The sequence below is a fragment of the Schistocerca americana genome, chromosome 6 (genome assembly GCF_021461395.2).
Source record: "Schistocerca americana isolate TAMUIC-IGC-003095 chromosome 6, iqSchAmer2.1, whole genome shotgun sequence".
In the NCBI taxonomy this organism is placed as follows: domain Eukaryota; kingdom Metazoa; phylum Arthropoda; class Insecta; order Orthoptera; family Acrididae; genus Schistocerca; species Schistocerca americana.
Window position 1 is genome coordinate 82407739 of NC_060124.1, and position 17454 is coordinate 82425192.

At 45.1% G+C, this 17454-nt stretch overlaps 1 protein-coding gene and 2 non-coding genes across 3 annotated transcripts in view; 1 reads left to right on the plus strand and 2 right to left on the minus strand.

Annotated features, from left to right (window-relative positions):
• The window catches only part of LOC124619567 (ATP-binding cassette subfamily G member 4-like), a 323941-nt gene that overhangs the window by 48632 nt on the left and 257855 nt on the right, over window positions 1-17454 (plus strand). The window lies entirely within an intron of this gene.
• Window positions 3254-3327, minus strand: Trnat-cgu. The gene has a single exon. It is a non-coding gene; the product is annotated as a tRNA-Thr (tRNA).
• Trnas-cga lies at window positions 4684-4758 on the minus strand. Its single transcript has one exon. It is a non-coding gene; the product is annotated as a tRNA-Ser (tRNA).

Consider the following 17454-nt stretch of genomic DNA (forward strand, 5'->3'; position numbering starts at 1 on the left):
TTTGGCATGGTCGAAAGGTTAAACTGCATGCTTTTCCAGTGAAAAGCTAGCGGTGGTAGTTTACAATTAATGGAATTCAAAAATACTTGAAGTGGACACTGCTTCTAGGCCAAGCGTAAAGTTACGCCCTTTGGCGTGAGCGGGTAAAGGTTAAAAGACAGGTTGGTGTTGAGCCATTATCGTGACATGGACGCAGCGTAGACTGCTTATATGATAAGAATATTTTACATTAATTAAATCAATTAACGTTTCTGATTCTTCACAATAGAGAAAATAAAACGGCGAAGTTACATGTTAATGTCGAAGCCAACTGAGACACAGTACTAGCTCAGATCTTGAAAATTTTGGGGTAAAGTGGAGGAAGGAGAGAGAGGGGGGGGGGGGGGGGGGAGGCCGGAGCGGAGAGACTTCCACAGTGATCTTGTTAAAGGAATCATTCGCCTAAAATTATTTAAGAGAAATTTTGAAAACAATAAATTTTAAACAGGGTGACGAGGCAGTAATTTTAGCTATCTACTCCGGTGTACAAGATGTCAGACGGTACCCTCTCGACTTTAAAATCCTTCAAATTGTGGCTCTTGTATGGGTCAGCATGTGTGGCAGCATCGGAGGTACCCCGCTACCATTCTCTGATACCATCACAGACTGATCCTTGAAAAATGTCATACTTCAGAAACGCCAAGAGCTGCTGACGAAATTAATATTTATTAACTACTGGTTTAGAGCATCTTGTCATCATCATCATTATTAACATTTATCATAAAATTATTTACAACAAGCTGTATGGCAACGTTCTTATTGTGCCGTCCTCCCTCACTGTCGTCAATAGTAAACACGCATTTTGTAAATGCGTCGTAATTTTTTTGGCGTGCAATGAACCGACTTATTCGTACTAGATGAACTCCGTAATGTGCGGAGAAATGCGATAGTGGATCGTGTCTACATCTAATCTACATCTACATCTACATGGTTACTCTGCAATTCACACTTAAGTGCCGGGCAGAGGATTCATCGAACCATTTTCATACTACTTCTCTACCATTCCGCTCTCGAATGGCGCGTGGGAAAAAGGAGCTCCTAAATCTTTCCGTTAGAGCTCTGATTTCTCGTATTTTATTATGATGATCATTTCTCCCTACGTAGGTGGATGTCACCAAAATATTTTCGCATTCGGAAGAGAAAGTTGGTGATTGAAATTTCGTAAATAGATCTCCCCGCAAAGAAAACCGCCTTTGTTTCAGTGACTGCCACCCCAACTCGCGTATCATACCAGAAACACTCTCCCCCCTCCCCTATTGGGCGATAACACGAAACGGGCTGCCCTTCTTTGCACTTTTTCGATGTCCTAGGTCAATCCTACCTGGTAAGTATCCCACACCGCGCAGCAATATTCCAGCAGAGGACGGACAAGTGTAATGTAGGCTGTCTCTTTAGTGGGTTTGTCGCATCTTCTAAGTGTTCTGCCAATAAAGCGCAGTCTTTGTTTCGCCTTCCCCACAATATTATCTATGTGAGCCATCCAGTTTAAGTTGCTCGTAATTGGAATTCCTAGGTATTTAGTCGAATTGACAACCCTTAGCGTCTTGGTAGTGGTCCCCGTTAGTAAGCTGATTTCCTATCGGACTAATATGGCTAATGGGAAAACAATTAGTAGTCAGTCACCACACCCGTCTAAGCAATCTATAATCACTGTAACAAAAGTCACACCTGAATGTCAGCCACAATAATCAACGAAACTGCCTGATTCACTGTAAACGAATTAAAGAAGTTGTATTATTGATTTCTCCAAAACTGTGATTGCTTTTTCATTGTTAGCAGTACATACAGATAATGTCTTCCACGTACGTGCTACTTGCTTCTCAGGTGTCTTACCTATAACTGCTTCTTGTAGTGCTGTAGGTGATTGTGATGAAGACGTGTACAATTAGGTGACAAAAAGGCACGGGCTACCTCCTAATATCATGTCGAACCTCCTTTTTCCTGGTGTAGTGAAGCAGCTCGACGTGAAGTTGACTCAAAAGTCCCCTGGAGAAATACTGACGCATCCTGCCTCTATAGCCGTCCGTAATTGCGGAAGTGTTACCGATGCAGGATTTTGAACACGAACTAACCTCTTCATTATATTCTATAAATTTTCGATGGGATTCATGTCGGCCGATCATAGTGGCCAAATCATACGCTCGAATTGTCCAGAATGTTCTTCAAAGCAGTCGCAAACAACTGTGGCCTGGAGACATGGTGCATTGTCATTCATAAAAAATTCCGTCGTTGTTCGTGAACATGAAGTCCATGAATGGCTGCAAATGGTCTTCAAGTAGCCGAACATCCAGAGGACCTTTTCCATTCCATGTAAACACAACCCACACCATTAAGGAGCCACCGCTAGTTTGCATAGTGCCTTGTTGACAACTCGGGACCATGGCTTCATGAGGTCTGCGCCACACTCGATCCCTACCATGAGCTCTTAGCAACTGAAATCGCAACTCATCTGACCAGGCCAAGGTTTTCCAGTCGTCTAGGGTGCAACGGATAATGTCACGAGCCCAGGAGAGGCGCTATAGGCGATGCCGTGTCGTTAGCAAAGGCACTCGCGTCGGTCGTTTGCTGCCATATTCCACTAACGCCACATTTTGCCTCACTGTTCTGACAGATACGTTCGTCGTACGACCCATATTGATTTCTGCAGTCATTTCAGTCAGTGTTGCTTGTCTGTTAACAATGACGACTCTACGCAAATGCCGGCTGGAGTGGCCGTGCGGTTCTAGGCGCTGCAGTCTGGAACCGAGCGACCGCTACGGTCGCAGGTTCGAATCCTGCCTCGGGCATGGATGTGTGTGATGTCCTTAGGTTAGTTAGGTTTAATTAGTTCTAAGTTCTAGGCGACTGATGACCTCAGAAGTCGCATAGTGCTCAGAGCCATTTGATCCATTTTCTACGCAAATGCCACTGTTCTCGGTCTTTAAGTGAAGGACGTCGGCCACTGCGTGAGAGGTAATGCCTGATACTTGGTATTCTCTTGACTCTGTGGATGTCGGAATATTGCATTTCCTAAGGATTCTGAAATGGAATGTCCCATGCATCTAGCTCCAACTATCATTCCGCGTTCAAGGTCTTAATTCTCATAGTGCGGTCATAATCACGTTGGAAACCTTTAAGCGTGAACCACCTGAATACAGATGAAAGCACAATGAAATGAACAACCTTAGCTGCTTACAGGCGTTGACATACGTCAACGGGGACAGATGAAAATGTGTGCCCCGACCGGGACTCGAACCCGGGATCTCCTGCTTACGTGGCAGACGCTCTATCCATCTGAGCCACCGAGGACACAGAGGATAGCGCGACTGCAGGGATTTCTCTCGGCACGCCTCCCGTGAAACCCACAACGTATTGTCCCGCACTACATTTGTAGTGCCCCCGCCCATTATACTCATTACTCGCGGCGCGCTGCCGATTCCCGTAAGAGTTCGGGCACTGTTTGTGCATTCGCACAGAAGAAGAAGATGGTAGCGGCCGGTGATCTGTTCTTTTGGACATGTCTGAAAGAACAGATACCATCTTAGCCAATATACAAATGAAAACTCCGCCAAAGCACACGATACTAACGCCATCTATATATGTACGTATTGCTGTCCCATGACTTGTCACCTCAGTGTATAGTACAGTGTAGTGTGTGTGTTGTTGACGATGATGATGATGGTAATGATGATGATGATGATGATGATGATAGAGACGGAATACGAGCGTGTACGAATTACCTGTGCAATAGGATCAAGGAGGAGAGCATACCATCTCTGTCCGACAAACGACACACTGTAAAGAGTGATACACGACATAAGAGAGGTCACACATTAAATCCAGGACATTTGGATCAAGTCTCACCAGACTTTTACACCGCGGCTTCTCCTCCCGATGTCGGCCCAATACTAACGGCGAAAGTATTTGACACCATCATTATTCAATCTGGCTAAGTCAGAGTCATACCCCACCATACAAGCGTGCCTTAGTGGCCTCGACTACGGATGTGAGAAGTGCTAAAGCCACGTGTAGTTCACCTCTAGAAGTCAAGTAGCTGTCGTCCTCGTTGACCCCGTTGTGTAGACGAAAATGCCCGAGGCGCGACGTAGTATTGCAGCTGCTGTGACAGTGAGAATATTCGCTTGCTTCTGTTACACCAGCTAAGGAGCTGATAGAGATTTATTTTGGGGTACCCTGCGACGTAACAGTTCACAGGAAACACTAACAGGCACCAGAGACGTCCGCCGCACACTCGCACGCTGTGAACCCGCAGGGGTCACACAGGCAAAAGCGTAACAGCTTCCCATCCCTCCTTACCTGTTTGCGCACGCTCGCGAACCCTAGCGTTTCTGTGAGAAAGAGAGTCTTTGATCCCCTCCAACTGCACGATGAGATTAGAATCAATACATACTAATACCAAATTTAGCAAATGCACTCATCGCCATCAGGAAATTAATGTGTAGACAAACTGCCACAGGACATACGCCAATTGAGTTATTGGTTAGTTTGACTCATCAGATACGAAGGTCTTCAGAGCTTCATTGCCCTCATGGTAACACTTTACAGATTCACTGTGGCGGTTAATCTATAGGGTCTCCAGAATTAGATTTTCACTTTGCAGCGGAGTGTGCGCTGATGTGAAACTTCCTGGCAGATTAAAACTGTTTGCCTGACCGAGACTCGAACTCGGGACCTTTGCCTTTCGCGGGCAAGTGCTCTACCATCTGAGCTATCCAAGCACGACTCACGCCCCGTCCTCACAGCTTTACTTCTGCCAGTACCTCGTCTCATACCTTCCAAACTTTGCAGAAGCTCTCCTGCGAACCTTGCAGAACTAGCACTCCTGAAAGAAAGGATATTGCGGAGACATGGCTTAGCCACAGCCTAGGGGATGTTTCCAGAATGAGATTTTCACTCTGCAGCGGAGTGTGCGCTGATATGAAACTTCCTGGCAGATTAAAACTGTATGAAGGACCGAGACTCGAACTCTGCACCTTTACCTTTCGCGGGCAAGTGTTCTACCAAGTGGTAGAGCATTTTCTCTGTTGTTTCGTCAGATATTTGCTGCGTCAGCCCAAACAGTTTCTGCTGGTCACGTCTTTGATACAATGCCTAGTATCAGCAGAATGCGTTGGTTGCAACAGATATTTACAATGTAGTTTTTGCAATGTGTAGCTGGACTGAACCCAGACAAATACGGCTCATCACATCTTTCAAGCGACGTCCAGCGTCGATTACTTTTCCATTGCACACAAAACGATTTTAAAATGGGAATTTTACATTAAAATTGGAGAGAGCGCTTGCAAAATTCTTCTAGAGCTATATTTGCTTTGTCGATGTATATATTGACAGGGACAGCAAAACACGAAGAATAAACAGCAATACAGCAGCGATTCAGTAGCGCTTACCACACTATCCACGGACATGTAAAATTCCGGTTTAAAAATCATTTTGTTCGTAATGGAAAAGAAATCGACGCTTTCCATTGACACTGGACGTCGCATAAATATGTGAAAGCCAGTATTTCTTTGGACTGTCTCCAGCTACACATTGCAAAACGATATTGCACACATCTGCTGAAACACCAGGCAAAATGCTCCTGACGACTCTTAAGAGACACATCCTGTATAAACTTTCCTTTGCAAACTGTCTTCTTTTTCCTGTAGGGAATAATTATCTGCTCATCACGATATAATAGAGTATTTAATGGTGTGCTAGATCCTAATTTAATTCCTAACTGTATTTCATCTTCCCAACCAGGTCGTCAATAGACAGGGTGACAATTATTGAACTACATGGGAAAAAAACAAATTAGTTACAAACTACGACGTGTATACATTTTATTCAACAAGTAAACGTCACTACAGATATTCGGATTTACGTTGTGACATGTTCGATATGCCTGCCATCATTGGCGCTGACGAATAGCGAAATTCTGCATGACCCGCTGAAGTATCGGAACATCGATGCTGTCAATGACCTCCTGAATGGCTGTTTTCATCTCAGCAACAGTTTTCCTGAACACCTTGTCTTTAATATAGCCCCATAAAAAGGAGTCGCACGTATTCAGATCCAGAGAATATGGCGGCCAGTTGAGGCCTATGCTAGTGGCTTCTGGGTGCCTCAGATCTAGAAAGCAGTCACCAAAGTGCTCCTCCAGGGAATGAAATGCTCTTCTGCTTCGATGGAGTCGAGCTCCGTCTTGCATGAGCCACACCTTGTCGAAATCGGGGTCACTTTGGGTAATGGGGATGAAATAATCTTCCTAAACCTTCACGTACCGTTCGGCAATCACCGTGCCATCAAGGAATATCGCACCAATTACTCCGTGAATGGACATTGCCCACTACACAGTCACCCGTTGTGTGTGAAGAGACTTCTCTATCGCTAAATGCGGATTCTTAGTCCCTGAAATGCGCCAATTTTGGTTATTGTCGAACCCATTCGAATGAAAGTGACAGTCGTTGTCAAACCGAACCATACAGCGCATACTAATCCCCATCATGCTCCGCGGCCAACCGTGCAGTTTGAATGACCTAACGCAAACCGTTCGGAAGTTATGACGATTTCATTTCTTATATTTCAATAACTGTCATCATGTATAAGTTAAATGAAGTGGGTGATATGCCACAATCTTGTCGAACACCCCCGAAATTGTATGAATACATTGTATACCATAGTGTCTTGCGTACTGTAGAGCAAACTCTGGACACGTTGATTATTTGTATCAGTCTGACAATGACGCAGTGGTTTGTGGACAGACTGGCGTGCCCAGAGTCCCGACCTGAACCCAATGGAACAATTTCTGGATGAGTTAGAACGTCAGCCTCACTACAGACTCTAGTACCCAATATCAGTACCTTCTCTGGTTTCGGCTCTTGAGAAAGAATGGGCTACCATTGCTCTGTTCATTTAGACATCTCACTGAAAGTGTTCCCTGCAGAGTTTAAGCCGTTATGAACGCGAATGGTGGACGCACCCCCACAGCAGTGTTCACAAATAGGTGCCCAGATACTTTTCATTGGGTAGTGAATGTCAACCATTAGCTGTCTTGATATCAGTATCTGAATCGAAGCCATAGTCGCCGTTGGACCAAGGTACAGGAGTTTCTTCGAAAATGACATGGCCGATACCGTTCCCTTGTGACATGTCTTTCATGCTGTCAATGTCAAACTGGAATAAACTGTAATACAATGTTTGGTACACATAATGTGATGTTGGTCAGTTTCCTCGGAACTACACCAAGAAGAAACGCAGATGATAAATGGGTATTCATTGGACAAATATATTATACTAGAAGTGACATGTTATTACATTTTCACGCAATTTGGGTGCATAGATCCTGAGAAATCAGTATCCAGAACAACCACCTCTGGCCGTAATAATGACCTTGATAGTCACACGGATGGCGTGTACAGGTACAGCTGCCCATGCAGCTTCAACACGATACCACAGTTCATCAAGAGTAGTGACCGGCGTATTGTGACGAGCCAGTTGCTCGGCCACCATTGACCAGACGTTTTCAGTTGGTGAGAGAGAGATCTGGAGAATGTTCTGGCCAGGGCAGCAGTCGAACATTTTCTATATCCAGAAAGGCCCGTACAGGACCTGCAACATGCGGTCGTACATTATCCTGCTGAAATGTAGGGTTTCGCAGGGATCGAATGAAGGGTAGAGCGACGGGTCGTAACACATCTCAAATGTAACGTCCACTGTTCAAAGAGCTGTCGATGCGAACAAGAGGTGACCGAGACGTGTAACCAATGTCACCCCATACCATCACGGTGGGTGATACGCCAGTATGGCGATGACGAATACACGCTTCGAATGTGCGAAAAAATGACGTTTTGCCATTCGTGCACCCAGGTTCGTCGTCGAGTACACCATTGCAGGCGCTCCTGTCTGTGATGCAGCGTCAAGGGTAACCACAGCCATGGTCTCCGAGCTGATAGTCCATGCTGCTACAAACGTCGTCCAACTGTTCGTGCAGATGGTTGTTGTCTTGCAAACGTCCCCATCTGTTGACTCAGGGATCGAGACGTGGCTGCACGATCCGTTACAGCCATGCGGTTAAGATGCCTGTCATCTCGACTGCTAGTGATAAGAGGCCGTTGGGATCCAGCACGGCGTTCCGTATTACCCTTCTGAACCCACCGATTCCATATTCTGCTAACAGTCATTGAATCTCAACCAACGCGAGCAGCAATGTCGCGATACGATAAACCGCAATCGCGATAGGCTACAATCCGACCTTTATCCAAGTCAGAAACGTGATGGTAAACATTTCTCCTCCTTAGACGAGGCATCACAGCGTTTCACCAGGCAACGCCGGTCAACTGCTGTTTGTGTATGAGAAATCGGTTGGAAAGTTTCCTCATGTCAGCACGTTGTAGGTGTTGCCACCGGCGCCAACCTTGTGTGAATGCTCTGAAAAGCTAATGATTTGCATATCAGAGCATCTTCTTGCTGTCGGTTAAATTTCGCGTCTGTAACGCGTCATCTTCGTAGTGTAGCAATTTTAATGGCCAGTAGTGTGGTTTTAGCACCTTGGGATAAAGTTGCTTAGATAACCATGCAAGACGATCTTGGACGCAACTGGAACGGTAGCATATGACTGGCAGTTCGAGGATGATGGAAGACAGCCACGATAGAGATCTTTAGAAAGCAGCGGGAGAGGGGGCGGGGGCGGGTGAGGGAGAAGGCGGGAGAAGGCGGGAGAGGCGGAGAGGAACCCGGAGGTGAGCGGAGGCGCCGGGAAAAGCGGCCCACGCCAGCCGGCGCGTCTTACAGTGTCGGCCGTTGACCCACTTAGCGAAGGACGGCGGCTCTGGAGCACAACAGCCGCGGACGACCAAAACACACAGACCAGCGCCTTGTTGCCGCTCAGCTGCCGCCACATGCTTTTCTACCCCGAAAGTCACGAAAGTGTGCTTATCGGAAGTATCCGTTATCGTCATCATCTTCACTTCCAAAGGATGCCCATTCCATCTACACTATTTGATCAGAAATATCCAGTAAGTCGGCCGGGGTGGACGAGCGGTTCTAGGCGCTACAGTCTGGAACCGCGCGACCGCTACGGTCGCAGGTTCGAATCCTGCCTCGGGCATGGGTGTGTGTGATGTCCTTAGGTTAGTTAGGTTTAAGTAGTTCTAAGTTCTAGGGGACTGATGACCTCAGAAGTTAAGTCCCATAGTGCTCAGAGCCATTTGAACCATATCCAGTATCTGGACACCTATTGTTGCCATTGTGGTCTTCAGTCCCAAGGTTGGTCTGATACAGCCCTCTATGTTACTCTATCCTGTACATGCTTCTTAATCTCCGAATAACTACTGCAACGTACATCCTTCATCCTTCTCAATCTTCTTATCGTATTTATCTCTTGATCCTCCTCTACGATTTTTATACCCTCGCCCCCCCCCCCCCCACCCCCCCAGCCTTTCCTTTGTTGGTTCAAACGGCTCTGAGCACTATGGGACTTAACTTCTGAGGTCATCAGTCGCCTAGAACTTAGAACTACTTAAACCTAACTAACCTAAAGACCTCACACACATCCATGCCCGAGACAGGATTCGGACCTGCGACCGTAGCGGTCACTCGGTTCCAGACTGTAAGCGCCTGGAATCGCACGGCCACACCGGCCGGCACCTTTCCTTCCAGTACTGAATAACTGGTGTTATGATGTCTCAGAATGTGTCATACCGACCGATCCTTTCACCTAGTTAGGTTGCGCAGCAAATTTCTTTCCTCCCCAGTTATATTCAGTAGCTCCTCGTTAGTTCCGTGGTCTACCCATTTAATCCTCAGCAATCTTCTGTAGCACCACATTTCAAAAGTATTTGTTCTCTCCTTGTCTAAACTGTTTATCGAACGCGTTTCACTTCCATATACTCCCACACTCCATACAAATACTTTAAGAAAAGTAGTGCGAGAAGAATTTGATAAAGCAATGAAAGACCTCAGTCGAAACAAGGCTCTGCGTACCAAAGAAATCCCATCAGAGTACCTGACAGCCTTGAGAGAGTCAGTCATGACAAAGCTCTCCTGTCTGGTGTGAAAGATGTATGAGACAGGCGAAATACCCTCAAACTACAAGTCCGATTTCAGAGAGAACACGTAGTGACAGGCGTGAATATTACCGAACTATCTGTTTAGTAAGTCGTGTTGCAAGATATTAATACGAATTCTTTACAGAATAATGGAAAAAGTTATAGAAACCGACCTCACGGAAGATTATTACTTTGGATTCTGGTGAAATGTAGGAACACTTGAGGCAGTACTGACCCTACGACTTAATCTAGAACATAGATTAAGAAAAGGCCAACCTAGGTTTATAGCATTTTTAGACTTAGAGAAAGCTTTTGACTATGTAGATTGGAGTACTATTTTTGAAGTTATAAAGATATCAGTGGTACGATATAGGGAGCAGAAATCAGACGGAAATTATAAGGGTCGAGGGGCATGAAAAGGAAGCATTGATTGAGAAGGGCGTGAGACAGGGTTGTAGCCTATGCCCGATGTTATTCAATCTGTACATTGAGCAAGCAGTAAAAGAAACCTAAGAAGAATTTGGAGAACGATTAAAATTCAGGCCGATGACACTGTAATTCAGTCAGAGACAGCAAAGGACTTGGAGGAGCATTCGAACGTAATGGAAAGTGTATTGAAAGATTGATATAAGATGAATATCAACAAAAGCAAAACAAAGATACCTATTGGAGGACAGGATTATTGTGTGTGTCCAACCTTCGGTTTAATGATACTTGAAGACTGCTAGGACACTTTTACTGAGACGTCTGAAACTGTGGAGAAATGGCAGCCTATTCTTCTCAGGAACGGAAAGGTGGTTATGTTGGACGCTGGGTTTGGGGCGAATTCGAGGTGTTCCATTGCGTTCGGGTCGGAACTCAGGTCACGTCAGTTCATTTCATTTCAGGACTGGACTGTTCTGTCCATAAACCACGGTCTCACAGATGTTGTGTTACAAGGCGCAAAGTCGATGAGTTTTGCTATTATGGAAGCAAAACAACATTCGACGGACGAAGCAGAGAGGATATAATATGTAGCCTGGGAATAGCAAGAAAAGCGATTCTACAGAAGAATTATTTGTTAATATCTATTATAAATTTCTTTTCTGAAGGTATTTGTGTGGAATGTACACTTGTATAGAAATGAAACAATGATCAGTGGAAGAAAAGCACTCAAGACAGGAAGTGAAGCTTTTGAAATATGTTGCTACAGCAGAATGTTGAAAATAAATTCAATAGATAAATAACTAATGAGGCACTCACTGAATCGGACAGGGAAAAAAGAAATTTTGTGCCATAACTTGACTACAAGAAGAGATCGATTGATTGGGCACAGCCTGAGCCATGATGGAATCGTCAGTTTGGTGAATTTGTAGGAAATGTGTGGATTTGTAGAGGGAGACATAGGCATAAATACAGCAAGCAGATTCAAATGAATGTAGGTTGCGGTAGTTATGCCGAGCTGAACAGGTATGCACAGCGTAGACTTTCGTGGAGAGCTGCTTCAAACCAGTCCGCGGACTGAAGACCACAACAACAGCAACAATGTAGTTCATGGCTTGTATTAGTCGACCAAAATATTAACGCACCTAACAATGGCGGCTCTTCGGCTGGCTTATAATGAGTCTTTATCGTGTTAATCATCTTGTGGTGCAGTTCTTCTTGTTGTCTCCGTGCTTGCTAAACACACACATACTCTGCTACAGACAATATACAAATACACTGACAACAGAAGTCTAAAGAACTCAAGTGACTTAATGGAAAAAATAAAAAATGCAAACATACCAAACACAGCAACATTGGTTTCATTTGATATAATTTCAATGTACACACACATCCCAACAGAAGAAACAATCACCATAATAGAAAGAAACCTCCAACTGCAAGGAAACATACCCACAACAAACATACAAGAAATATTAGCTATACTCAGGCTCATCACAGAACAGAACTATTTCACATTCAACAACAGATTTTACTCTCAACGAGATGGACTACCCATGGCATCCCTAATCAGTGGCCTCCTAGCTGACATTTTCCTCAACCAGATAGAAAAACAAATATTTGACAAAATACACTCCTGGAAATTGAAATAAGAACACCGTGAATTCATTGTCCCAGGAAGGGGAAACTTGATTGACACATTCCTGGGGTCAGATACATCACATGATCACACTGACAGAACCACAGGCACATAGACACAGGCAACAGAGCATGCACAATGTCGGCACTAGTACAGTGTATATCCACCTTTCGCAGCAATGCAGGCTGCTATTCTCCCATGGAGACGATCGTAGAGATGCTGCATGTAGTCCTGTGGAACGGCTTGCCATGCCATTTCCACCTGGCGCCTCAGTTGGACCAGCGTTCGTGCTGGACGTGCAGACCGCGTGAGACGACGCTTCATCCAGTCCCAAACATGCTCAATGGGGGACAGATCCGGAGATCTTGCTGGCCAGGGTAGTTGACTTACACCTTCTAGAGCACGTTGGGTGGCACGGGATACATGCGGACATGCATTGTCCTGTTGGAACAGCAAGTTCCCTTGCCGGTCTAGGAATGGTAGAACGATGGGTTCGATGACGGTTTGGATGTACCGTGCACTATTCAGTGTCCCCTCGACGATCACCAGTGGTGTACGGCCAGTGTAGGAGATCGCTCCCCACACCATGATGCCGGGTGTTGGCCCTGTGTGCCTCGGTCGTATGCAGTCCTGATTGTGGCGCTCACCTGCACGGCGCCAAACACGCATACGACCATCATTGGCACCAAGGCAGAAGCGACTCTCATCGCTGAAGACGACACGTCTCCATTCGTCCCTCCATTCACGCCTGTCGCGACACCACTGGAGGCGGGCTGCACGATGTTGGGGCGTGAGCGGAAGACGGCCTAACGGTGTGCGGGACCGTAGCCCAGCTTCATGGAGACGGTTGCGAATGGTCCTCGCCGATACCCCAGGAGCAACAGTGTCCCTAATTTGTTGGGAAGTGGCGGTGCGGTCCCCTACGGCACTGCGTAGGATCCTACGGTCTTGGCGTGCATCCGTGCGTCGCTGCGGTCCGGTCCCAGGTCGACGGGCACGTGCACCTTCCGCCGACCACTGGCGACAACATCGATGTACTGTGGAGACCTCACGCCCCACGGGTTGAGCAATTCGGCGGTACGTCCACCCGGCCTCCCGCATGCCCACTATACGCCCTCGCTCAAAGTCCGTCAACTGCACATACGGTTCACGTCCACGCTGTCGCGGCATGCTACCAGTGTTAAAGACTGCGATGGAGCTCCGTATGCCACGGCAAACTGGCTGACACTGACGGCGGCGGTGCACAAATGCTGCGCAGCTAGCGCCATTCGACGGCCAACACCGCGGTTCCTGGTGTGTCCGCTGTGCCGTGCGTGTGATCATTGCTTGTACAGCCCTCTCGCAGTGTCCGGAGCAAGTATGGTGGGTCTGACACACCGGTGTCAATGTGTTCTTTTTTCCATTTCCAGGAGTGTAGTAATACCAAAACAGTACAAAATAATATATTGGTACAGATACGTAGATGACATAATTTGCTTAATAGATGAACCACTGTCCCGCATAAAAGAACTTCATGATAACATAAACTCCATCCACCCAGAAATACAATTCACCATAGAAACACAAACAGATGAAAAACTTAATTTCTTAGATCTCACTATACACAAGAGAAACAAAAAACATGAATTCACAATCTACAGAAATCCCACACTCACCAGCACCATTATTCATAACCAATCCAATCACCCCATAACCCACAAAGAAGCCAGCTTCAGATATTTACTTCACAGGCTGAACAAAATACCCATGAATAAGCATGACTACACACAAGAACTGAACACAATAAAACAAATTGCACAGGAGAATGGATATGATGCAAAGAGAGTAGACAAAATAAACCACAAAATACAAAAACAAACAGCACATAACCATGAAACACACACACATACAAACACAACTCATCACACAACAAATCGGCAGACAGTAAGCAACAAATGGCACATAATGACTTACAACAACAAAGTCACACACAGGGTGGGTAATATACTAAAGAAACAAGGACTCAACGTAGCATACAGAACCAACAACACAATACAGAGCAGACTTGGAAGAATTACCACCAACACTGACAAATACAGCCAGTCTGGCATCTACCAACTTACTTGCAACTGCTGTCAATCTGTATATGTGGGCCAAACATGCAGGACCTTCAGAACCAGATATAATGAACACCTCAGAGCACTGAAAAGCAATAGCACACACTCAACATTTGCAGACCACCTGGTAGCACACAACCACCACCCAACAAACATTGAAACTGACCTTCACATCCTAAAAACTAGCAGCAGCCTATACCAAAAATTAACTATAGAATAAAACTACCATATCCAAAAATCTATAGCCCAAGGAAAGAAAGTACTCAATGAATACACATCACTGTGCAACAAAACTCTCTTCGCCACAATAGAAGAACTATACAAGTAAAACACACACACACACACACACACACACACACACACACATATATATATATATATATATATATATATATATATATATATATATAGACACAAATCCTCTCTCTTTTCTTTCTTTCTTTATTTTTTCTTTCAGTCTCTCTCTCTCTCTCTCTCTCTCTCTCTCTCTCTCTCTCTCTCTCTCTCTCTCTCTCACACACACACACACACACACACACACACACACACACACACACACACATACACTCTCTCTCTGCCCCAGTACTCATCACACACAGGCAAACCCACATAAACCACACACAACTAACACCAAATACAATTCAAACTCGCGCGCCTCAGCCAGCAGAACACGCTACGAAACAAATGAACGCCACAGAGCCACAACAACACGTAATGGCAACGAAAACTCCGCCTACGTTTTGAGTAATCGAAAAACTGCATTACCACACGAACACAGGCAAAGAAGTAAGCCCATTTACTTCGCCAACAAAACAGGAAAACGTACCACAACTTCAAAACTGTAAGTTACAGAAAGAAAACGTGATACAGTCTTATTTCCGTTCGTAAATACATAACAAATAGAAAATAAATTACGTTTTGCTGTTTGCAGATGACATGTTGTATATTGTGTAGCATAACAGCTACCAAAACAAGAGGACAATAATATAATGTGTAAGTAGGCTGTTTAGGTTTTCTAATTGGTAACGCCACGTAGCGGTCTGTGTCAGAATCACTGGCTGTGCTGTGTGCAGTCTGTGGCTAGTTTGCATTGTTGTCTGCCATTGTAGTGTTGGGCAGCGGCAGCTGGATGTGAACAGCGCGTAGCGTTGCGCAGTTGGAGGTGAGCCGCCAGCAGTGGTGGATGTGGGGAGAGAGATGTCGGAGTTTTGTAATTTGTCATGAACTGCTATATATATTATGACTATCAAGGTAAATACATTGTTTGTTCTCTATTAATATCTTTCATTTGCTAACTATCCCTATCAGTAGTTAGTGCCTTCCGTAGTTTGAATCTTTTATTTAGCTGGCAGTAGTGGTGCTCGCTGTATTGTAGTAGTTCGAGTAACCAAGATTTTTGTGAGGTAAGTGATTTGTGAAACGTATAGGTTAATGTTAGTCAGGGCCATTCTTTCGTAGGGATTTTTTGAAAGTCAGATTGCGTTGCGCTAAAAATATTGTGTGTCAGTTTAAGCACAGTCATGTATAATTGTTCAGAGGGGACGTTTCATAAATGTAAGGTATGTTACTTTTCGCCAATTAAGTTATAAATGCAACTTTTACATAATGTTGTAAACGACGAAAATGTTAATATGTTAACAACAAATTTACAGTTAAAAATAAAAATAGAACCCACTGATGATAGCACAAAAGTGCTGAAACATGTATGGGTGAAACAAAAGAAAAAAGGTGTCTTGCATAAGGCGGAACTCCTCATCCCATTTTTATCGTGTCATTTCACGAGGACACGCTCGACCACTTGACAGTACGGGGTGTCAGTTATCTAACTACATGAAAAAACGTAAATTAGTTACAAACTGCGGCGTTCACACACTTTATTCAACATGCAAACGTCACTACAGGTATTCGGATTTAGGTTGTGACATTTTCGATGTGCCTGCCATTATTGGCGATGATGTGGCGCAGACGAATAGCGAAATTCTGAATGGCCCGCAGAAGTGTCGGAACATCGACGCTGTCGGTGACCTCCTGAATGGTTGTTTTCAGCTCCGAAATGGTTTTGGGGTTACTGCTGTACACCCATATCTTTAATATAGTCCCACAGAAAGGAGTCGGATGTGCTCAGATCCGGAAAATATGGCAGCCAATCGAGGCCCATGCCAGTGGCCTCTGCGTACGTCAAAGCCAGAATACGATTCCTAAGTGCTCATCCAGGACACCAGACACTCTCCTGCTTCTATGGGGTTGAGCTTCATCTTGCATGAACCACATATTGTCGAAATCAGGGTCACTGTGGATAACGGGGATGAGATCATCTTCCAAAACCTTCACGTATCGTTCGGTAGTCACCGTGCCATCAAGGAATATCGCACCGATAATTCCGCGACTGGACACTGCACACCACGCAGTGACCCGTTGAGGGTGAAAAGACTTCTCGATCGCGAAATGTAGATTCTCAGTCCCCCAAATGCGTCAATTTTGCTCATTGACGAACCCATCCAAATGAAAGTGGGCTTCGTCACTAAACCAAACCATGCAATAGCATGAAACTTCCGGGCAGATTAAAACTGTGTGCCTGACAGACTCGAACTCGCGACCTTTGCCTTTCGCGGGCAAGTGCTCTACCATCTGATCTACCCTAGTACGACCTACGACCCGTCCTCACAGCTTCAATTCTGCCATTACCTCGTCTCATGCACTAGCATACTAATTCCCATCATGCCCCGCGGCCAACCGTGGCGTTTGAACGTCTTAACGCAAAGTGTTCAGAAGTTATGTCTATTTTATTTCATATAGTTCAATAATTGTCATCTTGTATAAACACATCCATCTCAAAATCCTTCACAGTGCGTTGCGCTTTCCTTAGTCACCACTGCACTTCTTTACTGTAAAGACAGCGTATGTTTCTGATAACGGCCACGTGAGGTCAAGTGCAGTAATATGGTGGTCTATTAGTGCTGGTGATTGTCGCTCTGGCATTCTTTCCACGTGGTTCCTCACCAAAATTCAAATACCTCTAGCGTGAGTATGGCCACCGTGTGTTATGACTGTTTGATGGTATATTCTAACTCCCCTTCGGTATAAGTTCACTTGAGAAGACTGCTTTATTTTAACTGAACAGCTCCAGACGGAAAGTGGACCATCCCAGAAAAATCCTGAAATGATTTATAAAACTTTTGAATTGAAATAATGATACTCTACGATTATTCTAAACAGCTCCGGCCGAATGAAA